At 37.5% G+C, this 25,924-nt stretch overlaps 1 protein-coding gene across 2 annotated transcripts in view; it reads left to right on the top strand.

Annotated features, from left to right (window-relative positions):
- Positions 1 to 25,924, top strand: part of GABRG2 (gamma-aminobutyric acid type A receptor subunit gamma2) — a 95,971-nt gene that overhangs the window by 1,957 nt on the left and 68,090 nt on the right. The gene's annotated exons all lie outside the window — the stretch shown is intronic.

Here is a 25,924-nt window from a genome sequence, read left to right as displayed (position 1 = left end):
GTGAAGTTATGCATTAATGTCTTAGAGACTTGCTGCACTGAATGGAAAAGATGGGAAGAGGGTGATGGATTTCCCAAAACCCTAAGCAGCTGTGTGTTGTGAAATTCTTGCACCTAAGTTTTTTTTGAACTTACTTGTACCAAAGGTACCAGGAAAATATCCCTTCACCTATAGTTCATTTATCTGCTCACTGGAACAGTCCCCGCACCCAACACACACCATCCGGATTTCCAGCTAGAACCAAATGCAAGTTGGAGGCTCATTGTACCTGTATTACTTGCACTCTTCTATACTGTCACTTTGAAATAAAGGTCTAAGTATTACCCCCAATCCCCTCCTCAAAAAAAAAAAAAAAAAAAAAAAAAGAAAAAGAAAAAGAAAAGCAAAACTAGCTATAGAAGAAATCAAGCCATTGCCCTAAGGTTGTCCTTGGAGTTGACACTCTTAGGTAGTGGTTGTAAGAATGAAAGATAAAAGGGATGGGGAGTTGAAACTATCATTTTATTTTATTGAAAATTTCTAGATCACCGCTCTGGTTCTCTGTTCTCTAGGGTAGGTAATAGGAGATGCAGGTTTCTGATAAAGAGGAGACCCAAGCAAAGCAAGTAGTTAAAGCCTCTCTTTGGAGTTTCTAAGTAGAGAGAGGGGCCTGCTTAATTCTCCCAGCACTTTTCATACCTTCCTCCTTTACTATAAAAATAGAATGTATGTTCTTTAAGAGTGTACAGTTAAGTAGCTTTCTCAGAAGAGGGCCCTTTTACTAGAAATGGCTTATGTGCAATACATCTTGGTGGAATACTGGAAAAACGGTGCTTTGAATTAAAATTCGCACACCTCTTTTCCTATTGAATGTTGTGTGTAGCTCTGATTTTGTTTAAGAAATTAGAGAATTTATAGCTGCTTATTAATAGAAAGTATCATTCTCATACTCCCACCATTTATGAAACCTGTGGATTAAAATCTATTCAAGACATAGGGAAATAGGCCTTTCCTTCCTACTGAAATCCATCTGAGTAGACAACTTGATAACTAAACAGATAAGGGCGTTCTTATATATTTTATCTCCAGTGGTCTTATTTTAACCCAAAATGTGCAATTTTATTATTCATAGTAGTATCATATTTAACATATTTTCTTGTTGCAACAGTCCCACCTTTTCTTCTCCAGTGTCAAGTAACCCTTACTGATACATTTTAATTTTCAATTCTCAGCACAAGCTTAGATGTGCTTTTTAAGCAGCTCTAAATCATGGGAGCTCTGTGTCATGTAAACTCTCCAGTTGGAGGATTTTCATATGTTCTCAGTAATGTCAGAGATGGAGTCATTGCAGTTTGGTGCAGAGAATGTGATCAGAGTTTCAGTTGGCTGCAACCCCATGGGGGGGGGGAGCCATTTGAATGGCTGAGTAGAGCTGGATGGAAATAGAAGCTTTGATCTCTAAAGCTGGTCCTTGAGGAGGACAACAAGTGACTGGAAAAACGTGGGATCCTAGGAGCAACTTGAAAAAAGGCTTTTTGGGTAAATAATGGTAGTAGAACCACCTAGAAAGTTGAAGGGAAATTAAAAACAAAAACAAAAACAGAAAACAAAACATTTAATTGACTTTTCCTTTATATAACTCCAAAGAATAATTAACCCTGTCATTAAACTGGCTGAATTCATTAGATTGTGTCTATATAAGAGTAAAACAAGGAGGAATATCAAGCATTGGACTGAGGATTTTAATGGCTAATATTTCTTCTTATGTGTGGAATAGTTAATTTCTGAAACTCAAAATTATCTGAACTGGCACATACCTAATCTACAATGCTATCCTAGGGATTATCTGGGAATCTTGCTAAACTTGTATGATTCCTGAACCATACAAGCTTGTGATTTCCTGTCTTTCCAAATGCTCCACTTGGTTTTATTAGAAAAAGAAAAATCTTTTCCTCAGCATATTTAATTGCTTTGTTACAGATACAACATTTCAAATAATCTACTCTGAGGCAAACACCTCTCTGGGAAAAAAGGAAGAATGCTTATCGCCCAATATTTCTCAGAGTACAGCTGCCCACCACCCTCTACACAAAACATCTGGAGTGTAGACAGAAATTTAAAAATTATCTTTTAAGTTAAATTCATTACATAAATGTCTCTGATGTCTTAGACTCAGTCTAGAATAGCTATCCCCTCAAAGTAATTGAACTACAGAATATTTAATGATAAAGGTTTGTGTTCCACACATGTTAAAATTTGCTTCATGTCAAGGATTTCTGCTCAAATTGAAACAACGTTAGGATTGAATTTAGAGCCTTGACCTTTCTTGTAAATATTATGTCACTGGGGTCGTGGCTACTTCTCACCTCTACGGCTTCCTGAGCCATTCCAAGACAGGCTTTCCACAGCTTATGTACGAGTAGGCTTTGCTGGAATGACACACACTTGTTGAAGGGGAGCATAATTCGCCATCCCAAAATATGCCTCTTTGGCATAAGAATTATTTTAGGCTGATTATTTTTAAGAAACAGCCGCCACAGAAGCAGCTCAAAACTGAGTGGAAGTTATTCTTTTGTGAAACCTACTCACATTTATAAGGGGCACCTCCATTTTTAAGGGCGTCTCCGTCCCTGTACCAGGAAGAAGAGTTCGGCTAAATCTCTTAGAAACTTACCAATGGTGAAGGTAAGGACATAAATCTGAGTACCAACAGCCCCCTTGTTTACTGTTTTCTCTGCTTGATAACCTCCCATAACTGGCTCTCCCCGTTCCCAACATCTTTGTCTTCAGCTAGAGATGGTATTTAAGGGGGATGATGGGCCATTTGAAGGAGTTACTCAACTTTCCTGAGTACCTCTCATGTATACAGGAAATATATATGTTATCATATTTTGCTTTTTTTCTCTTGCGAATCTGTCTTTTAATTACAAGGATGTCTCAACCAAGAACCTAGAAGAGTAGAAGGTCAGTTCCCTTTCCTTCGCTTGCATGGTTCTCCCAAGTACTTCTTTCTGCTACATTCACTGATCACAGAAGACTGGTGAATGTGAAAGAAAAAATTGATTCTTCTGCTACTGTTTGATAAGAGATCCATGTGACATTTTCAAAGTCAGAAACTAAATATCATATCAACTTCAGAATTTTCCAGAATTCTACTTGTGTCATGTATATACATACAGTGAACCAAATTTTTATATATAAATTTTAATATGTACTATAGATTTTAACATATACAAAAGTTACATATTTTAAATGTACCAAATATAATTCTGTAGTTAATATATTATATATATACTTAATTTTTACTAAAATCTCTGAAATAGTTATTGTCAGCCTCATTTGACAGACTGGACCAAGATTATCGAGACATTAAATGACTTGCTTTAAAAGCGACAGATAATTAGAAGTCACATAAAATAATAAGTATGTATGTAGACAAAAATGAAGATACATAATAAGTATATACATTTATATACACGTCCTACCATCTGAGGGTTCCTTACTGTGTTCCTTGGTGGGTGCCCTCCAGGATCCAGAGGGTGGCTGTCCCTCCAGCGTTAATTGAGTCCCCCATAAAAGTCAGCAGTGGTCCACCCACGACCTGCCAACAGTGTTGATCCAACTGGAGCTTTCTCCTTTCTCCACTTGGAACTGACCCAGTACTTCTCACCACTTTGTCCCAGACTCCTTCTTCCCCAAAAGGGTGTCAGAAAGCCTGTCACCTCCCTGCCTTGTCTCCTGGACCATAGCTACTCTGATCTCAGTGTGTCTTTTGCTAAATAAGCTCTTTCTTTATAAATGAATGATGATGTGGAGTTGTTCTCTTAAAAAAATTGTTTTAAATGTATATAGACATACATGATGATGAGAACTGGTTATATCTGGGATCTGTCACTAATTACCTTCTGAATTTTTAAATCGGTTTCATCTCATCAAGTGTAGTAAGTAGTCTAGATTATTAAGATACTTATCAATTTCAATTTTTATGATTGTTTGATTCTACCTTCAGACAATGGAACCTAGAACAGACACCTTACATCCAATCAGCCCTCTGAATAAATTAAAATAGGGATTTTATAAGTAGTGTGGTTTGAGCTCCACACTCAGTCTCCATCACTCACTCCATTTTTCGATTCATCTGATTCTCTTTCTTGAAAGCTCTAAACAGAAATGCTTAGAAATAATCCACTATTCGGTTGTTTAATGAGTTTAAGAACATCTTAAATGACATGACTTAGACCCTGGACAAGATTAAGCTTGGGAAATATATTTTCTTAATGGTTACGTGTGAATAAATAAAGCATAGTTTAATCTGCAATTCAGTCATTGCCCAGAAACTTAACTGTTGCTCGCCATCCCGTTTTCAAAGGAGAGAACTTGTGCTCCACCAAGAAAATTTATGGAACAACTTGCTCAATATTGTCCCGCAGTTTTCCTACAGAAATTCCCAGAAAAGTGAAAGATAGTACTGGGCAACCGTACTGAATATTAAAGTAGAAATAATGTTACTGCTTCAGTATCTGGATATCTCTGTCTTCAATATGTAGATATTTGACATTGACATTTTTAATCACCTCAGACATGCAAGCAACAGCTTGATTAACTTTGGCATGTGAAAACTTAACATCAAAGTGCTTACATTTAATTTCTAGAGGAATACGAAGTTACAATTTCTAGAAATTGGGACTTTTTTTTCCTGACAGTGTTTGCATGCACACTTTTGTTCTGTCTATAGCCTTGTGAGTTAGATGAGAAAGATGTCTCATCTGACAGCTGTTAAAAATGAGATAAGGAGCAGTTAAGGGACTTGTCCAAGTCTCCTTGAATATTGTAGAGCAGGATTTAGGACTTCCTAGTTGCATTCCCAGTGCAATATGCCACACCACTCACCCTTTTTCTTCGTAAAAGTAAGAAAATACTTGGATTGTTTTGAGATGTAAAAGTCTGCTTTACTGTGAGGGTGATATGCTATTCATTTCATCCATATTCTAGAGAATACGTACCTTTTAAAAAGGAAATAAAAACCTCTTTTTAAGTTACACATTAGTGGCTTAGGGTAAAAATAAAATTTAACTCCAAATCACATTAATCCTTAGAGTGTTAAGAAATAAGAGGGCAAAATATGGTACTAATTGTATATCATTATAAGAATCATTATATAACTCAGATAAAGTGCCATGTATATGCTAAATAAATAGCGCCAATATTACACTCCCCACCCATTCATAAAGAAAACCATATGAATACCAAATAACACAATAGTGGGGAAAACAAGAGAATGCTTTTTAAGCAAAGATCCTTTGTAATAATTGAAACCCTGCCATGAACTCAATTTTAGTAGTAGAACACAAAGTCTTTGCAGTGAGAGATGCATAACCAAGTTCTGTAATTTATTTAGGCATATTCAAACAAAATGGCCAAAACAAACTGCATATAACTTGTCAGTATAATTTTGTTAGGAAGAAACAAATGACTCATTTTTATTTATGTTCTTTTTTTTTTGCAGGTTAACAGTCCCTTTTTATAAATTGCTTTTGAAATCACATTTGAAATATGTAAGGGAAGGGGAAAAAGTGCTAGTTATAAACTGTAGAAATGAATTAACTTTTAATTAATTCATTAAAGGAATAGTATTTCAGCCAGGTCTGTGCTAGGAGCTGGGTATATAATTATGGGGCAGCAGAGGCCATGAGGTCTGCTACTGTGGAGTTTGCAGTCCCACAGGGTGGCAGGCAATGATCAAACAGGTGTACAAATAATTATTAGATTTTAACTCAGGTAAATGCTACACAGGAAAGTTGTATTGTGCTACAAGAGAATATGCCAGCTGTCTAACTTGATGAACCATAGATGACAGAGAAACTGAGTGAGATCCACCAACTAGCTGAAACCAACCCTCAATCATTAACTGGTCAGTCTTAATATTTCAGCATTCTTTTCTTGGTTATAATAGTCTTGGCTGGAATTTTTTGCCCTCAGTTGGAGAGGTTTTCACTTAAAAATGAATGGTATTTTTTTTTTGAAGAAGAAAAGTGATGATTTTTTTCAATGTTCTGAAGACTATTTTTCTTTACTATTTAAAAAATATGTAACAGACAAGAACTATATTAAGGGTAATTAAATAAAGCAGCATAGTCACTTATGACATTATTTCAACACAAACTAAATTTGCTAATCAAGGGCCAGTCGATGGGCTTTGCTCCACTCATCTTCTGTCCAGTAGGTCTTCAAGTTACATACATTAAAGTGTGTGGATTTTCCTAACCACCACCTCCCACTGAGGCACCTTGTCTGATTCTCTGTCAATCTATTATAAATAGTCAACTATAGTCAAACAGAGGAAAAGAAAAAACACATGACTATCTTAACTATACATACGAGTTGTGAGCTTCAGTTAATTTCAGACTTGGACGATACAATTAAAAGAATACAGTGAATATTTTGGGGATTTTTAGAATTAAGTGCGAAATAGACTGTGTACGGCCTATAAAAGTGTATACAGAAGGAGATTTTAGTGCTTCAGTGACTTTTCAATATGGATAAATTATAATCTATTGGCAAGAGAATAGATGCTAGTAATTATGTTAATAAATTATCAACTATTTTAAAATGTATTTTACCTGTTTTCTTCCAGTATCTCCCTTCATCTTAGAACAAGCAAGTATGTATTTAGTTCCTTTCAAATTATTATCATTGTAAAAGCAAGATGTCCTGTACTCATGCAGAAACACACAAATCTGTAGCTTTGGATAACATCCTTTTTAATCTCATAAAAGAATACTTTTCCCCTTACATAAGAGAGATTAAGTGAATACATGTTCTTCTTAAATTATTCCAAATAAAAGAATAAGTTACTTTAAATTTGAGGTAATATTCAGATATTTCTTGTTTTTAGTAAAAAGGTAGTTTTCCCTAGTACTTCTTAGTAGGGAAAATTTTTTTTTTATTATTACTGAAGTACAGTCAGTTACAATGTGTCAATTTCTGGTGTACAGTGCAGTGTCCCAGTCATGCATATACCTACATAGATTCACTTTTGTATTCTTTTTCATTAAAGGATATTATAAGATATTAAACGTAGTTACCTGTGCTATACAGAAAAAAAATTTTTAATCTATTTTTATATATAGTGGCTAAGTAGGGAAAATTTAAAGTGATAGCTTTTAAAGTCAATAACAACATCTCGTTGATTCCAGATAAAAATTTTCATTGAACCAAATCATCTCTTTTTAACTCAACTTTGTTAATAAAAATCTGCATTCTTTATTTTAAAATTAGCTCTTAATAATTTTCAAAAAAGCCTTGAATTTCAAAATGTTTACATGTGACATTGATGATTCTTGATTAAATTCCAAAACAAATTACTTGAATAAATTTATTCACTTTAAATAATTTAATGACTTAAAGTATTTAAATACTTCCTTACTTTCATAAACCCCTACTTTATTAATCAAGTTATTAGAAATTATAAGAATTTAGACATTTTTTAGTTTATTCTACACCCAGGTAATTTGTATAAACTAAGTTACCTTAGGAAAGTCCCTTAACCCTAAAACCACCATTTGTTTTTATTTCTGCAAGACATTTAATTGATATTGGTATATTGTAACATGTAATGTTCAGCCCTAAAAATGCGGGGAGTGAATGATCACAGAAATACAAACACATTTGGATGTTAATATTTTAAAATCTTTAATTTTTATGCTTTCTATTATGAAATATTTAAAATATGCCTGAGTTTCCCAGTGGCTGATTTATTGAACATGCTAGTCTTAGATAGATGTTAGATGTTAGAAGTCGCGTTTCTCTGTAAATCTCACCTGTTGAATCTCTATTCCCCACACCTGGACAGCCCTAAGGTAAATCACATAACATTTCCATTCTTTTTAGAGTTTACAATCTCATTTTCAGGTATTAAAAGTCTCATCTAAATTGATACTTCAGTATCCCATGCACTTTTTAATTTATTTTTATTGAAGTCTAGTCAGTTTACAATGTTGTGTCAATTTCTGGTGTACAGCATCATGTTTCAGTCATACATATCCATACATATCCAGGAATATATATTCCTTTTCATGTTCTTTTTTCATTATGGGTGACTACAAGATACTGAACAGAGTTCCCTGTGCTGTACAGTAGAAACTTGTCGTTTAAATGTTTTACATATAGTAGTTTAAATTGGCTTCTATTCTCTGATCAGGCCTAACCTGAGATATCTGCAGTCTTGCCACTGTTTCTTCATTTTTCTGTTAGGCTCCTCCTCTCTCTGTATTAGGCTGCTTTTGGCTTTTTTAAGATTGTACTTTCTGGGTGAGAGGTGCCTAAATGCTGAGTTGTTCTTCCCTGAGGGGATTGGATGGCTTCTGTGGAGCTGACCCTCTTCCTCCTTCCCCCTCCTGGGGACCTTTAAATTGCACCCCTCCCTGGCCTGGGTCGTGCTGAACGGGGGCTGATGTTTTATGACCCCCCCCCACATCACCACCACCCCAGCTCCACTCCAAAGACACACCCACCCTGACTTTCTGCTAGAATTCTCTTGTCCAAATAAATAGTCTTTTCAAGATGCTTCCAGCACGACTATTTCTCAGGCACCCATTTAGTTCATGAGGAAGGAAGGAATGAATAAAAAATAAACTCAGCAAAACTGTTTGTCAGGTTCTGAAAGTGAAGGTCTTTTTGTCACTCAGGTTCACTCTTGGGATTGTTCAGACTAGCCTGTTAACTTCAGACTTTTTCAGGAAAGCATCAGGCTACAGCAGTCCTTTGGACTGCCTAAATGGTAGAGGATACGGGCCAAATTTTGCTAAGAACTCTGTATCCCCCTTGTGTTGAGACAGCATCCAGAGGCAGGTATGCAAGCTTTCTGTTTGGGGTAGAAGTCGGAATTACCCGGTGGGTCTTCCCTGGATGGTAGACAGACACCCGTGGGCGGGTTTCCTGACTTCCTTTCTCGGTTAGCTGCGGGTGGAGGCGGAGCGTGCGCCCCGGTGGGAGGAGCGGATATGAAACCGCACAGCTTTTCCTGCACTTAGGCCAACAACCTTCTTTCACAAGCACCGATTTCTCGTTGAATCCGTAAAATTCTATTACATGGCCCCGAAGTGGGTGGAGGAAAGGGAATCCAGAGCTGGTTTTTAGCCTCGTCTAGAAGGTTCTGCGTCTTCTTGGCCGTCTACCGTTATTTGTGTTAAATGAGAGGAGAACTCTTCTCGCCCCCCTTTTTCTTTTTTTTTTTTTTTCAGTTCTGGGACACAGTTGTGGTAACAAAAGGGGAAGCATATTTAATATTATGTTCCCTATGTGATGCATTTTTTTCCAGCTACCCACTGATTAATTCTCCTTCTTCACATCTTTGCTCAAATGTCACTTTCTCAGTGTCTACTCGGATCATTCACTGTCATGCTGCAAACATCCCTCCACCCTGTACACACCATCCCACTTACCCTCTTCTGTGTTTGACTTTTCCTCAGCATTTATAGCCTTCAGTAATTCAGTAGAATTTTTTTATTATGTGGCTGAGCATTCTATTATTTTCACTTTTTTTTTTCTATCTCCCCCAGCTAGAATCCAGGCCTGATGAGAGCTGAGATGCTGGTTTTTTGTTTGTTTTTGTTTTTTTTTTTTGTCCACAGCTATGCCCCGGGCTTTTAGAAACTGCCTCATTACTAATAAATGCCCAGTAATTACAGTTTAATTAAATAATAAGAATTAAATCTCCTTTTTCCTGAAATGTATCATCTCTTAAAACAAGAAAGAAGAACCTATTCATCTTTTCCACTAGTATCTCACCCTACATCCAGCCTATATGGCTGGTGACCAAAACAAAACAGCAAACGAGTCCCACGGTGCAGGGTAGTCCTTAGAAGTGTGTGCTGTGGGGCCGCACTTGACCCGGAGTCAGATTCCCACCTGACATTGACTTCCTGGTGGCCCTCAGCAAGCTGACTTAACTCCATTCAGCCTCAGACTCTTCATATATATATATTTAAAAAAAAAAAGGAAGATAATAATTCTTCCTAAGCTTATTTTGAGGAATAATTGACATAATTCGTAGTACATGGCACATAGTAGGCTTCCCTTATATGATGTTTTTGTTCCTACTACAGGGTTATTACTTATTTTCTGAGGATATTCCTAGAGGCACAAATAGCCACTCCACCCCTGCTAACCTCTAAATTTGAGAAGGGAGCAGGAGGCAGGTATCTTAATAGAAATTCTGTAATTTTCCAATCCCCTGTCTTAATTTGTGTAAGATGAGAAAACTGGGCAGAAATTCCTGTGTTTCTGGAATGCCTACGCTGTTCGCTGATTTCAGATCAACGTTATGAACTTGATAATGTGTCTGACACATATGGATTAGGTCCCAATAACAAGGAAATCTATGCTGAGACGTGGGGTTCCTTCCTGAAGACAACTTCTTTAACTATAGACACACAGGTCCTTTTCCAGAGATAGTGTGAAGCAATTACCTTTGAGTCTCTGAGCAGAATTACTCAGTTCATGATTCAGAGCAAATCTGTGTTCCTGCTCTCAATGGTTCCGTCTGTGTTGGACCCTGATATGAAAGCAATGGCTGTTGAACCTGGAGAGGAAGGAGGTAATCTAAGCTGATAGGTTTCTATTCATATCACGGGTCACGACTGACTCTTCATCGTTTCCTTTTCAAAATGATGCATGAGTGACTTTTCATTTTTCTGTGCTTTATGGATCTGATAATAGAGTGAAACCCAACATCATCTGTCACCTAGGTTACTGCATCAGCTGCGTAAGGTAACCTTTTTGATGTCACTTTCGCTACCTTCTGATTCATTTCACTGCACGGCAGAGACTTTTTCCTAACAAAGTATTTTGTTAAACAAGAACAGGATCTAGATTCAGTAAAGTGTTCAGAATTTAAGTGTACAGTTAGATAACATTTTTCCAAATGTATGTATCAGTATAACCACCACCCTATATATATACACACACACACATACACACACACAAACACATACATACACATTATATACACTCACACATACGTTAGTTTCCAGTCTGTATTAATTTCCGTCACACTTGCAGGTTTTCTTTTGCACCTTTCCAATTAATTACCCTTCTACCCAAACCCCCACCACCACTTATCCTTGAGTTCAGACTATAACTAATCTCCCAAGCAGATCCTTAATAGATATTTAAGTATCAATGAAATATTTCAGAAAACTGCAGATACACGTAAAGCAGAAGTTTGAAGAGAGGGGTTACACACTCTTATTTAGGTGATCTGAATGGTGTCCTGAATTCCTTCTGACTACTTTGTGAATCGCAGTTTTTGTAATTCTGACCCACTGTGCTCCCGACACCCTGCCACATGCAGAAGCTGTAGGACTGAGCAAGGTAAACGCAGTCCCTGCTCCTGTGGAGTGGCCATTCTAGAGTAAAGACGTGCTTTTAAAAACATTACACCATATTATATCTTTCATCCATTGTAACCATAATTTTATAAAATTTCATATAGACACACCTACTTCTATATTGGTTTGTTTCACTTATTGCCTCCAATCTAAGGAAGGCTGTGATACACATTTTACACTCAACCATTTTTTTAAATCCACAGATCCACATGATTCGGTCCATTTTCCCCTTGAAACCGGCTAACATGGGATATCATTTGACTCTGGAAATCTAAAGTGCTCTGCTAAATATAGAAAGAAAATAAATACAAAGTAACCAGATTTCCTCCTCCTTGCCTTCTGCCTTCCTGCCATAAATAAATATTTATGGTGTTCCCAATACTTGTTTGGCACTGGACTAGGGACTGGGGATACAACTGAGAAAAACAGACATTTAATCCTCTCAGACACTGCAGTCTAGGGGCAGGAGGACAGTAAACAAACTTCACATTGTGGTAAGTGTTGACGAAATAGCCAAAAGTTTGGTGTGATGAAGAAAAGAAAAAAATTTAGATTGAATAATCAGGAAAGGCCCCTAGAAGTTGTGATCATAAGAGTATTTTAAAAATTCAGCGAGGAGAAGATTGAAGGGAAGACTTTTCTTATAAGTTCAACAGCAGGTGCAAGGGGCCTGAAGGGAGAAAAAACTTGGTGTAGTTTGGGAACTAAAAAAAAAAAAAAAAAAAGCCCAATTGGCTGGAGGACAGTGAGCAAGGATGGAAAATTCAGAATGTAGAATTTGGGAGGCAGAAAGCTACTTCTTACAGCATAGCCTTGCAGTCATAGTGAAGACTGAATTGTAGTACAGGTAAGGGGCTTGGGTTAGAAAGACTTCATGTAACAATGCCATCAGCTGTGCTCTTAAGGAAGACTTGAGCCTCTAGGATCTGGGGAATGGGGAGAGTTGCAATTGCTTGGCAATTAACTAAACTGTTGACTTGTAGCTTCTTTAGGGTTACATATAGTGCTGCTCTCCTTCTTGCTCCAAAATCTTAGCAGAATAAAGAATTATTGATTCTGCTATTATGAAGCATGGTAATTATTTCAGTGTATTATGAATGCCGTAAAATTATGGCACTATGAAATGATTTTATGATAATTAATGTGCTTAAACAGATACATTTTTATAAAGATAAATGCTCTGCATGTTAAAAAAAAAAAGTTTCTTAACTCTAAAATAATCAGTATAATTTGTTTGGGAGAAGTTACTTGCCTGAGTGATTTTTAAATTTTCAGAGATTCTCATAGAGAGAATTAACAAATGTACACTTACTTCCTATCCATAAAATATATTGTTGAACTTAATCTGCATAAAACAGAACCAGGGAAGGTAATATTCCTTCTAAAAATCTGAAAGAGATACAAAAGTCTCTGAGCCAAATTGAAAAACAAAGAAAAAAACACCATTTTATTAATAAAAATTTCCTTCTCCCCAGAAGATTTTTACATTTTTAGACTCAATTACCTCATGCTTTAATATCAGGAAATTTCACAAAGCTCTCATGTCAAAGAATATTTTGAAGAATTCAGTGATTTAGTTTATAGTGTAATAATTTTGGTTTTGTTTTATTTTTAAGTTAATGTGGAGCAAAACAGACCTTTATTGTTACATAGTTGTGTGAATTTTAACATATGTGAATCCTTGGAATTCAGCACCCCAAATCAGGATACTGAACAATTCTGCCTCCCTAAATTTCCTTTCTCCTGCTCCATCATAGCCATAACCTTCCCCCAACTCTTAACTCCTGCCAACAACTGCTATTATTCATCATTGTAGTTTTTTCTTTTCAAGAACGCCACATATGAAGAATCATAGAGTTCACCCAGCAGAGTACCTCTAAGATTCATTTAAGTTACTAAGATGTCAGTAAGCACATGAAAAGAAATTTAACATCATCAGCCATTAGGTAAATGCAAATTAAAACCACAATATGATACTGCTACACATCTATCAGAGGGGGTCAAATAAAAACCACCCTGGCAAGGCCAAGTGTTGGTAAGGATGTGGAGCAACTGGAACTCCCATGATTGCTAGTGGGAACAGAAAAATGAGGAATAATTTTGCAATTTTGTGTGAGATTAAACATACATCTAACATATTACTCAACAGTCTCATTCCTATTTGCTTGAGAGAATTGAAAACTTCGCTCTGGGGTAATAGCTTTAATAATTAGCTAGGTAATTTTCTTCCAGAAATGTTTACATAAATATGATCACATCAAAATGGTGGTTTTTTCTTTATTTCGACTTGAGAGTGCACTCTTGATAGACTGAATCAGAAGCTTCTCAGTGGCTCTGTGATCTGCTTTGATACTACTGGTGAACGTGTATTGGGAATATTGGAAAGACTGGGAAGAATAGTGACAGAGAAATCACAGGGAGAAGCATGAATTCTGTGGGAGCTCTTCTTTCATTTCGAGCAATAGGTTTGCAGTCTCTTGAAAAAGGTAAAAATATACTACTGAGAAAAGATAGTAAGCTGTTATTCCCTGAAGGCACTTTCTTTGTAATATGAATTCATTATCCTTTAGAGTTTCTAACCTGTTGTATGACAAGGATCTAAATTTGTAAAAATGCAAATGATACAAAGTGGCCTTTTTTCTATTGCATACAATTTTTTTCTATGAAATGGGCATGCTGATTTAACACACCCTTGAACTTTCAGTGAAGTTAGGATGATTTCAAATTCCATTGGGAATTTTTTTTTTTTACATTGTTCCAGAATTCTAAGAACAAAAGTCATCTTGGACTTTCTAACATACATCCATAGAACACCTACTTATGCTCACTACCAGCATGGAACATTTAAAAATAAAAATGTACCATATTTTAATAGGCAACAAGGTAATAATGCCAAGTGCTGATAATAGTGTTTAGCTCATAGGAGATGTCTGTGAATAATCACCAATGAGCGAGTAAATACACAACTTGTATGCTCTGGAGTATTTATAATTCCTAGTTATGTAAATTTACGTTCAGTAGAAATAAAAATGGACTATTCACATAGTGAAGGTAGAGGCAATGAGGAAGGAGAAAAATGCTAGCCACAAAACTGAAACATAAGACTTGATTTAATTTTTAAAGTGATCATAAAGTGACACATAGATTTTAAGAAAGTGTTTTATCCAAGAAGAGCCAAATAATGAACACTTAAGAATAGTCTTCTAGGATTGGCCACAACCACAGGGACAGATTTCAAATTCATATGACTTGAAATTAAAGATTATAGCACAATTTTAGGAAATAAAGAAGGAAAAAGAAAAGAAAAAAAAAAAACAGAAAGAAATTCCCAGAATGCTGGTCACTCAGATGTATACATATTGGTAAAATTTCTACATGAAAATGAAAATTCAGTCAAATTTTAACAGGCTTGTTCCATAGTTCCAAGCGTCTAAATATTAACAAATATTTCATTTCTCTGTTTTTTAGTGATATGAATTTTCAATGTATCTGAAGTATATTTGAATTTGATACCTTGAATAGACATCTGAATACATGTTGATATTGCGTGCATTAGAATCAGCCTTTATTTTCATACACTAGCTCTCTGAACTTTATTCTAAATCAGGGACAGTTTCATCTCTCGTTCATGGACCATGAGAAAGTACACAGAAATTCTCCCACCCACCTATGGCCTCCTTGTAAATAAGCGGACACTTTTTCATACTTACTTGTATTACCTTCTATTTAGCTAGAAGAGGAACCACAAGTTTTATCAGCTCCCCAAAATGTTTTATGTTCTAGAGAAAAATACTCTTCTTACCACAGAAATTGAGGTTTGGAACTGATTACAGAGGCAAGTTGATAGAAATAACCCTCACATCAAGTTGGAGATGCTGGCAGACAGATTGGTCACATTCTAACATGTGACAATGTTTTTCTTATGCCTTGCAGTGTGATTTAAGTGTTACATTTTTTTCTAGCTATTCAGGTATTTGTTTGTCTCCCCAGATAGATGGGAGGTGTTTTGATACCAGCATTGTACTTAGTGCTTCTTTCTACCTGCAACTGTGCCTTGCACAAAAGAGTCTCGGATCCAGGCTGATTAACTGAGGGATTGAGACATCTAAATTCGCAATTGTGTCCCAAATTCAACCACCTTCATGGGTTTTGCCACATCTGAGTGTCCCGTAATATTTTTGATAAAATCAATGTCTTCCAAATCTAAATATTTAATAAACTTAATAGAAGTAATTAAACGAGGAAAATCAGTTTCACTTTTCATGACTGAATAAAACTGCAAAGTAAATACAGTGAAGCCAGCGCAGTGCTTTCATGTTTTGATAGTGCTCTGTCGTCTGCCAGTGGTGCTAAGCTGCTTGTTGCTCTTCTGAGAAAGTAGGTTAGCAAATCGGAGGATGTGGATAAAGACAAATTACAAATAAACTGAGACTTTGTCTTTAACATGATTGGATGAGCTGAGAGAAAATTAAAAAGACAACTTTCAAAAGGATGTATTTCAATATCATTTAGTGCTATGCTTATGTGACACTTAAAATTGTCTTAAGTACTAGGGGCAGGTGTCCCAGACTTTGGGAAACCCTGATATAAAGTGATCTTAATAGGATATAGGATCTTAATTGTGGATGCTGCTAATCTGAATTTCCAGGATACTTTGAAACACTGTAGTAAGTGGCATTTTTTTGACTGGCTTGAGAGCAGTTACCAAAGTGGTATTTACTTGGGAAAGAATGTCCTTTTCTTCCCTTCACCCTGGCTGCACCTTAGAGTTAGCTGAATACCAATGTCTTGGTCTCATCCTAGATCAAAAAAATTAGTATCTTAAGAGGTGAGCTTTCAGCACTGGTCTTTTTTTTTTTTTTTTTTTTTTTAAAGCCCTCTAGGTAATTTTAACGTGCAGCTGGGGTAAGAATAACAAATCTGTATCCAGTATCAAACATGCAGTGTGTGCTAGACTTTGTACATTCTTAGTGAGAGTCATCATATAAATGAAGAAATTCGGAGTATTTCCCTCTTGAACCGTTCCTTCATAGTAAATAATTATAGTCTTCTCTGACATTAGCTTTATGGTTTGCATGTCTTCTGTGGTTATAATCGGTCTTGGATGTCAGGAGTCAGAAAACAGCAAGAAATACAAACTTCGTGTCTGTTCCTAGCATACAGGAGAGCAGCCCCCGAAGGTGTGTGGGACTAGCTTGTCACCCTGTTGCCGTGGTCCAGTAACAGTGCAAGTACAGTGTCTAAGTTCTGCCACCTTGCAGAAAATAATGTTCTGCATGAGACCAGCATACTCGGGGTCCCCCTAAGGGTTACTGCCTTGGAAAAATTCTACATTGGTGTATATTGTGCAAGTTGAGTCATCTCAGTTTCCCCAAGATATCCAAGTTTTGAAGCCATGGCTTCCTATCTGTGGCAAAGGGTACACAGATGAGATACTGTGAAAATTGTTTTTCCTTCTAGTGTGTTTTTCATTTCAGTTATTGCATTCTTCATCTCTGTTTGATTGTTCTTTGTTTTCTAACTCTTTGTGAAAACTTGCTAACTTCTCACTCTGTGAATCCATTCTACTCCCAAGTCGTTCTTGGATCATTTTTACCATCATTACTTGGAACTCTTTCTCAGGTCGGTTGCCTGTCTTCACTTAATTTAGTTCTTCTTCTGGGGTTTTATTTTGTTCCTTCATCTGGAACATGTTCCTCTGCCGCCTCATTTTGTCTAAGTTGCATTTGGATTTTTATGTGTGTTTCTCAAGCTTGGAGAAGTGGCCTCTGTAGGAGGCATCCTGTGCGTCCCAGCAGTGCGCTCCCCTCTCGTCACCCAAGCTGTGTGCTCTAGGGGTCCGCCCTAAGTTGGGCTGACTATGGGTGGTCTGGTAGGCCTGGTTGGTGCCTAGTCTGGTGGCTGCCAGGCCCTGTCTTGTGCAGGTGCTGCTGACTGTTTGTCAGGTCCTGGTCACCAGGTGGCTGGTTGTGGAATCTTAGGGGGCCCCCACGGCTAGTGCAGGCTCACTGGTGGATGGAGTCAGGGTCCTGAAGATCCCGGGGCTGTTGGCCACTTGCTGGCAGGTGAAGCCAGATCCTGGGGTTAGTGCCTGACTACTGACAGGTGGAGGTGGTTCCTGGATTCTGGCTGCAGGGCCCAGGGATCTCAGACCTCATTTCAGATCTTTGGGGAGGGAAGCAAAGTATGGGGTTCCTGACGCAGTTGGGTATAGTGTCTGGGGTGCCCCAAAGGTTGTGTTGGCCTGCTCTAGTGGGCAGAGCGAGAGCCCAGTTGGTCCCAGGGCAGGGTCTGGCCAGCATTGAGGGACCCTGGTTTTCTTGCTCCTGGTGCCCGCCTGCTGGTGGGTGGGGCTGGGCCTTGGCCCCGTGTGGGCAGGGCCCTGTCTAGAGGCAGCTGTGGGTCTTTAGTCTTCTGGCAGCCCAGTTAGCCGTTTGGCCTGAGGCGTCCCAGCACTGGCCCCTGCAGGCTGTTGGGTGGGGCCAGGTCTTAGCGCTAATGAGCCAAGATACTAGCTCAGCAGCAGCAATGTTCATGCAGTTCAGTGTTTCCCTAAAATATCTGCCACCAATGTCTGTGTCCCCAAGGTGAGCCCAGCCACCTCCCAGCTCTCCAGGAGCCCAGCACGTAGGTCTGGCCAGGGCTTCAATCAGACAACTGCTTTAGCCCCGGATCCTGCTGTGTGAGGGGTGGGGGGGGTGTGTGGATTTTGTGTGCGCCTTTAAGAGTGAAGTCTCTATTTCCCCCAGTCCTGCTGGGCTCCCGCAGTTAAGCCCCACTGGCCTTGGAAGCCAGATGTTCTGGGGGCGGTGCTGGACCTGCTGGCTGGGGAGCCCGATGTGGGGCTCAGAACTCACTCCTCTGGGTGAAGCTCTGCAATATAATGATTCCTCAGTTTGTGAGTTGCCCGTGGAGGAGAGGGAAGGGCCGTGTATGGGATTTGATTATATGGAGAATCCACCCCATTGTAGCCTCTTCTTTATGTCTTCAGTTGTAGAAGATCTTTTCTGGTAGATGGCAGTTTTTCTCGTCTTGGGTTATTCTGCAGGTAGTTGTGATCTTGGTGTGCCTGTAGGGGGACGTGAGCCCAGGGTCTTTTCTTCTCTGCCATCTTGTCTGCTTTCTGAGACTGTGATTTTTTTTCTCGCTTTGTAAATTATCACATGAAGGTGCTTTATAACTAAATAAATTCGGAATGTGCCATTATGATAATCATTATCATTACCAAAAATCATTGTTATTTACAAAGGAAGAATTCCTGTGTCCAATGGCGTGTCCTTCTTACCACAATTTAGCATCAGCACTTTTATTTCTGTTCTCCCGGACAGTCATGGAGAGTTAACGTGACTTTAGGGTTGCTTTCTTGGGTTAGTTAACCTTGGCCTTGTTTCCTTTTTAACCTGCCCAAATATTTTCTGTATATGTTGCTTGAGTTTTCAGGGAGTAGACATTTAATGAAGAGAGTGATGGCAATCAGGTGATGGCGTGTTTTATAGGCAGCTTACTTTAACGTTAGCTGAAACTGTTACACATGCACACTTACAAAAAGAGTGAGTTTTACCAACTACATTTTCACAAACATTGACCCTTTAAAAATAATCTATACTCTCATTGATTTTTTCAATAATGTGGAAAGTTTTCACTGGATGGCTTGTCAAGTGCTAGGCGCTTGCAAAGTTTTGGAATATCTGTTGAAGACGTATTTCTTGCATTTAGGGGCCTTTCATTCTACTTTTAATGCTCCAGCTTAAGCTAAAATTTTAAACACCTTTTTTTGTTGTTGTTATTGTGAAATGAAATGTGTAAAAAGTCCATAAGACATAAATATGGATCATTGGATCATCACTAATTGAAATGAAAAGCCACATAACCACTAATTTTTGGAAAGAAAATATTGCCAACACCCAGGAAACATCTTCATCCCCCTCCCAATCTCTATCTTCTTTCTCTTCCCTCAAAGTAATTATTGTGCTGGCTTTGATCTCTATAGTTGAATTTTGCCTCTTATTAAATGTTGTACAAACAGAAACATACCATATGTGTGTGCATGTATTGGGCATGTGTGTACATCTTTTGCTGAAATTTTTATTTTTCAGATTGATTTTGCTGCACATAGCAGTAGATCACTAATTTGTATTATTGTATAATATTTCATTATATAAATATGCCATATTTTATTTATTCATTCTACTGTTAAGTTATATAAATGTCTATTACCAAAAATGCAACTGTGAGCATTCTTGTGCGTGTCTTGGAGTGGACCTGTGTGTGCATTTTTTTGGTGGAACAAATCTAGGGTTGGACTTTCTGGGTTACAGGATACAGAGGTACTCATGTTTAGTAGGTAGTGCCAAAATGTTTTCCTTCCAAAACTGTATGAGTCCTAAGTACTCCACACTGTCCCATTTTTATTTAAGAGTGAGTTCAAACAAACAACAACAACAAACTGCAGTGAGACGGCTAATCCAGGGAAAACAGACTTCAGTGAGCATCCTAGAACATGACCTGACTTCGATGTTTTTTCCTGTTTACACTCTCTCTTCCTAGTGAATGCTGTGCTTGTCTTCCGCGTATTTTCCTCCTTTATCTTAAATATCCCAGTTTTTATTTGGGGTCTGTGAGGGCCACATGACTTTGGGAATGCTGACTTCATCTTTGATACCAGTGGTAGGATGTATAATTACACTAAGATTATGAACAGAGTCCCATCCTCCAGCTATAGATTTGGTGTCATGTGTATGAATTCATATGTATTCAGGCTAGTGATGCACAAAGTGAGACTTCCTGGGACTTTTAAGACAAGTAAACATCTGAAAGAGTTTATCTCTGTTTTTATGGCTTTAAGTCAGAAACCACAGAGGTAAGGAATTGTTAGCATCTTGTGACCATACAGTTAAGCCATCTTTGGGTTGAAGTTGATACCATGGAGGATAGAAGGGCGAGAGAGAAAAATCTAAGTATTTAAAAACACAGTTGAGAAGCCAAATCAAAGCGCCCTGAAGCTCATCCTACATCAAGCTTTACAATTATATGTGCCAGTCCCTCCCAGTTTAGTTTGAATATTCTGATACTTGCAGTAAAATTCATCTTAGCTAGTACAACCCCCACAGACATTTATTTGATATGGGTTATTGGAGATTGCTAATAAACAGTTTGCATTTTTCATAATTGGAATATATACATCTGATAACTGACTCAGACAGACAGACACACTTACCAGCAGCTGTTGCCCTGGTTATCACAAAACTGAACTTATGAGCTAAGGGGGATCATAGTAAATAGAACGATTCACACAGAATCTCCACTTAGAATTGACCCCACCCTCTGTGCACAGGCGCATTGCTATGCATGGAGCACCTGCCCTCACAGGTTCTGCAGGGGTCTCCCACCTGTCCCCACTGGGAGATGCAGCTTCCCATGGGACCCTAAGGGCTCCGTATGACAGAGCAGTGTGTGCCCCAGTGTTCCTGTCCAGTGAACCACAACGTTTCTGAAATTCCCGGTCCTCCTGGACAGCACAGAGTGAAGTGTCCTCCGAGGGTCAGATTCTAAGTCCCCTGTGCCCTCTGAGGATAGATGCACTCCCCTACCATACCTGCTCCTGTAGTTTCTACCAAAGCCATCTTCTGCAGCGGCTGGAGGACATCCTTTGAAACTGAACTAGCTTATGCCTCAGCCTTGCAGTGTGCACTACTTTCCAAGCCATGGAAGAAAGGGTCTCAGTGAGGCAGCTGATCACATCCCGTAAGTGAAGTTAGGAGCTCTGCTGTCATTCCTCAGTGTGGGGAGATCAAATCGCTGGTATCTGCAGTGACAAGCTTATGAAATTCGAACAGTTATTAACTTCATGCTGAGGTGCCATACTTTTATTGATCTCAGGCATAAACTGATTTAATGTCCTAAGGGAAAATGAGCTGGAGCAACCATTTGTTTTAGATGATCTTATTATTTTTTTGATGAATGTTCCGTAGCAGATTCTTGGGTCTCCATTCCTTTTTTTAAAGCCTTGCAGCATAATGCTTAAACCATTTTGGTTTTGGCCAACTACGCCTGTTGGTAAATATCATTGTTTTTCTTCATTTGTAAAATGGAGAGAATGATAGGAATATCAGTATTTTGAAGATGAAGTGGGAGAAGGTATATGAAGTCTTTAAGGTTATCCCTACAACATAGTAAACACTTAATAGTAGCCATTGTTGGTGTTAAAATTTATCTTAGGAAAACTAGTGAGTAGGGGATAAAAGATTCCTTCCACAAATTTTAATTATAAATTCCATGTATTCATGGAGTTTATAGTCTAGTAATGGAAACAGACAGTAAGTCAGTGAACACACATTGTAACAATGCTATGGCGCAGTCAAGGGACTGGCTAGAACATATAAAGGATGCGGTGGGTGACAGAGATAGACTAAACAGTAAGGAAAGACCGACCTCTATGAGGAAGGTGATTTTTGTGTTGGAAATTGAAAGGTAAGAAGGAATAAGCCATGCCCGATATTGGTTTGGGAAGTGGAGAGAAGAAAAGATTGTAGGCAAAGGAAAATGTATATTCTTTGTTTATGATGCCAAACACCAGTGGATTTGAAGATACCCAAATGAAAAGACAAATGTTTTTATTATTTGTCACCCAAATGTTTGCTGTTATATAACTTGGGGAGCATACAACGACTAGATTTTTCCTTCCCACAAAACTTAGAACTGTATTGAATCTATGGAGATCTGAAATAACCTGGATATAAATCTCAACTTGCATAAACTGCATGATTAGTCTTCACAGTGGCAAATGTCCAAAATAAGTACCAAAATTCAAATATTTAAAATCTTCTGTCTCATCGAGAGCAATCTCTCATCGAGCATCTATTCATTTTTTTTTCAAATTCAGTATTTGTTTTTAAAAGCCACTTTTTTCCTAAACAAAATGGATTTTTGCTTCTCATCATAAACATGAACTTATTACATATTTGTAATCATGCATAAATTTAAATCATGCATAAAACTGTATAAAGATGAAAATAAAAATGAATAATCTAATTTAACGTGGAGACTCAGAGTCAGGAGAGCTAAAGTAGGAACCTGGGAACCTGTGTGGTTTGTTTTTTTAAGAGCCCATCCCATCGTGCGTACACACACACACACGCGAGAGGGAGCACGCCTTGCTTAAACACTCTGTGACTGAGATTCTCAAATTTTAGTATGCATATAAATCACTTGAAGATCTTGCTAAAAGAAAAAGAAAAGATTCTGATTCAGGACTCTGGGTGATACCCAGGGTTGTACGTTTCTAGAAATTGCCAGGAAATTCTCATGCTGCTGGCCCAAGGCCCTGGGTCAGATGGCTTTCTAACAATTTTTTGAAAGCTTTTAAAGTGAAAACTTTACAGCCTTTTCTGGCACTGTCTTTCAGAAATTTACAGCCTTTCCTGGCACTGTCTTTAGGAAATTATCACTTTCAGAAGTTATCCAAAAAAAACAAACAAACAAGGTTTTCATTATGTTAATATAAGAGTAATGTTAACTTCAGTCCCTTACCTTTTAAAAATTGTGTTTAGTCTATTAAAGGGCACAAGAAGGAATAATCACTTCTAAAGGCCATTACATTTAGATAGGTGCCTTTAGCTAGAAGTTCAAGTTTATGTTTGCTCTCAGCCCACTCAACTGTTAAGTCAATTTCCTTGAATCATTATCAGTCTGTTTCTGCCCAAGCATTCTCATGGAGCTCACAATTCTACAGAATGCCTTACTGAGTGGTCAGACTTAATTATCCCTAGATAGTCCACCTATAAGCAAGGAGGTCTTGACTCCAAAGAATTCTACAGAAACAGCCAATTTTGAATGAGAGTGTTTCTTTTTTCTTTGCTTTTTTTTTTTTTTTTAACAAATCTGGAAACAATCCCAGAAGATGCATCAGCCCCGTTAATTTAGAGCTCAGCTGCAAACACTCTAGAGAATAAAAACTTCATTTATTTATAATGTAGGGGCTCATTATTTTTCTTCCTGGATAACATCTGTTTTTAGTTCTTCTTCGGCCTATATTAGACCAAAGTCTGGAAGCAGCTCCCTGTCGATTCAGGTTTTGGCTGTGAGGTTGGAAACGATTACCAGTCTGCTTTCAGGGCTGTGTGTCAGGCACCGTGCTAAGCACTGAATAAACATTATGTTAACCTTGCACGAAAATGTGATGTGAAAACTAGTCTTAACTCTATTTTAAAGATGAGAACACTGTGAACTTTATCAAGGTTAAATAACGTGCCCAAGGTCATAAAAATAGTGTCGGGCAAGACAGGAATCCAGAAGGCAAACCTGATACTTCTAACTACCAAGAACATTCTCTTAATTTTTCTGCTCTATTTTACCTCTTTATGACTAAGTACGCTTCTTGAGGTATGACCAAATCTGTCCCTGACACTTTTGTTTTAATTGAAATATATTTGATTTATAATGTTGTGCTAGTTTCCTGTGTACAGCATAGTGATTCAGTTATACATAGATGTTTTTATATATTTTTCATTATAGGTTATTGCAGGATACTAATATAGTTTCCCTGTGCTATACAGTAGGACCTTATTTTATATATAGTAGTGTGTATCTGCTAATCCCAAACTCCTAATTTATTCCCCCCATTCCCCTTTGGCAACCATAAGTTTGTTTTCTATGTCTGTGAGTCTATTTCTGTTTTGTAAATAAGTTCATTTTTATGATTTATTTAGATTCCATATATAAATGATATCCTGTGATATTTGTCTTTCTCTTCATGGCTTAATGTCACTTAATATGATAATCTCTAGGTCCATCCATGTTGCTACAAATGGCATTATTTCATTCTTTATGGCTAAGTAGTATTCCATTGTGTGTGTGTGTGTGTGTGTGTGTGTGTGTGTGTGTGTTTGTACACACAACATCTTTATCCATTCATCTTTCAATGGACATTTAGGTTGTTCCCATATCTTGTCTATTATATATAGTGTTGCTATGAACATTGGGGTGCATGTATCTTTTTGAATTAGAGTTTCCTCTGGATATATGCCCAAGAGTGGGATTGCTAGATCATGTGGTAAGTCTACTTTTAGTTTTTTAAAGGAATCCCCATACTGTTTTCCATAATGGCTACACCAAACTACGTTCCAACCAACAGTGTAGGAGGGTTCCCTTTTCTCCACACCCGCTCCAACATTTATCATTTGTGAACTTTTTAACAATTGCCATTCTGACTGGTGTGAGGTGATGCCTTATTGTGGTTTTGATTTGCATTTCTTTGATAATTAGTGATATTGAGTATTTTTTCATGTCCCTGTTGGCCATCTGTATATCTTCTTTGGAGAAATGTCTGTTTAGGTCTTCTGCCCATTTTTAATTGGGGTGTTTAGTTTTTTTCTTTTTGAGTTGTATGACCTGTTTGTATATTCTGGAAATTAAGCCTCTGTCAGTTGCATCTTTTGCAAATATTTTCTCTTAGTTCATAGGTTTTCTTTTTGTTTTGTTTATGATTTCCTTTATGTGCAAAAGCTTATTAAGTTTAATTAAGTTCCATTTGTTTATTTTTGCTTTTATTTCTATTGCTTTAGTAGACTGATCTAGGAAAACATTGCTACAATTTATGTCAGAGAATATTTTGCCTATGTTTGCTTCTAGGAGATTGATGGTGTCCTGTCTTATGTTTAAGTCTTTAAGCCATTTTGAGTTTATTTTTGTATATGGAGTGAGGGAGTGTTCTAACTTCATTGATTTACATGCAGCTGTCCAGCTTTCCCAACATCATTTGCTGAAGAGACTCTCTTTTCTCCATTGTATATTCTTTTGTCCTTTGTCAAAGATCAATTGACCCTGGGTGTATGGGTTTATTTCTGGGCTCTCTATTCTGTTCCATTGATCCATATGTCTGTTTTTGTGCCAATACCATGCTGTTTTGATTACTATAGCTCTGTAGTATTGTCTGAAGTCTGGGAGGGTTATGACTCCAGCTTTGTTCTTTTTCTTCAGTATTGCTTTGGTGATTCTGGGTCTTTTGTGATTCCATATAAATTTTAGGATAATTTGTTCTAGTTCTGTGAAAAATGTCCTGGCTGGTTTGATAGGGATTGCATTAAATCTGTAGATTGCTTTGAGTAGCATGGTTATTTTATCAATATTAATTCTTCCAACCCATGAGCTGGGATATCGTTCTATTTCTTTAATTCACCTGTAATTTCCTTTATCGTTGTTTTATAGTTCTCAGCATATAAGTCTTTTACCATCTTGGTCAGGTTTAATCCTAAGTGTTTTATTTTTTTGATGCAATTTTAAAAGGATTTTTTTTTCACTTTTTCTTTCTGAAATTTCATTGTTAGTGTAAAGAAATGCAACAGATTTTTGTATGTTAATCTTGTATCCTGCCACCTTGCTTAATTTGTTTATTCAGCTCTAGTATTTTTCGTGTATAGTCTTTAGGGTTTTCTATGTATTCTATCATGCATCCTCATATAGTGGCAGTTTTACCTCTTCTCTTGCAATTTGGGTCCCTTTTATTTCTTGTATGATTGCTGTGGCAGGGGCTTGCAATACTATGCTGAGTAGGAGTG

This window comes from Camelus ferus, chromosome 22 (genome assembly GCF_009834535.1).
Source record: "Camelus ferus isolate YT-003-E chromosome 22, BCGSAC_Cfer_1.0, whole genome shotgun sequence".
NCBI classification, from domain to species: domain Eukaryota; kingdom Metazoa; phylum Chordata; class Mammalia; order Artiodactyla; family Camelidae; genus Camelus; species Camelus ferus.
Note: the sequence above shows the minus strand (reverse complement) of the source record. Positions and strands in the feature narration are given on the sequence as shown.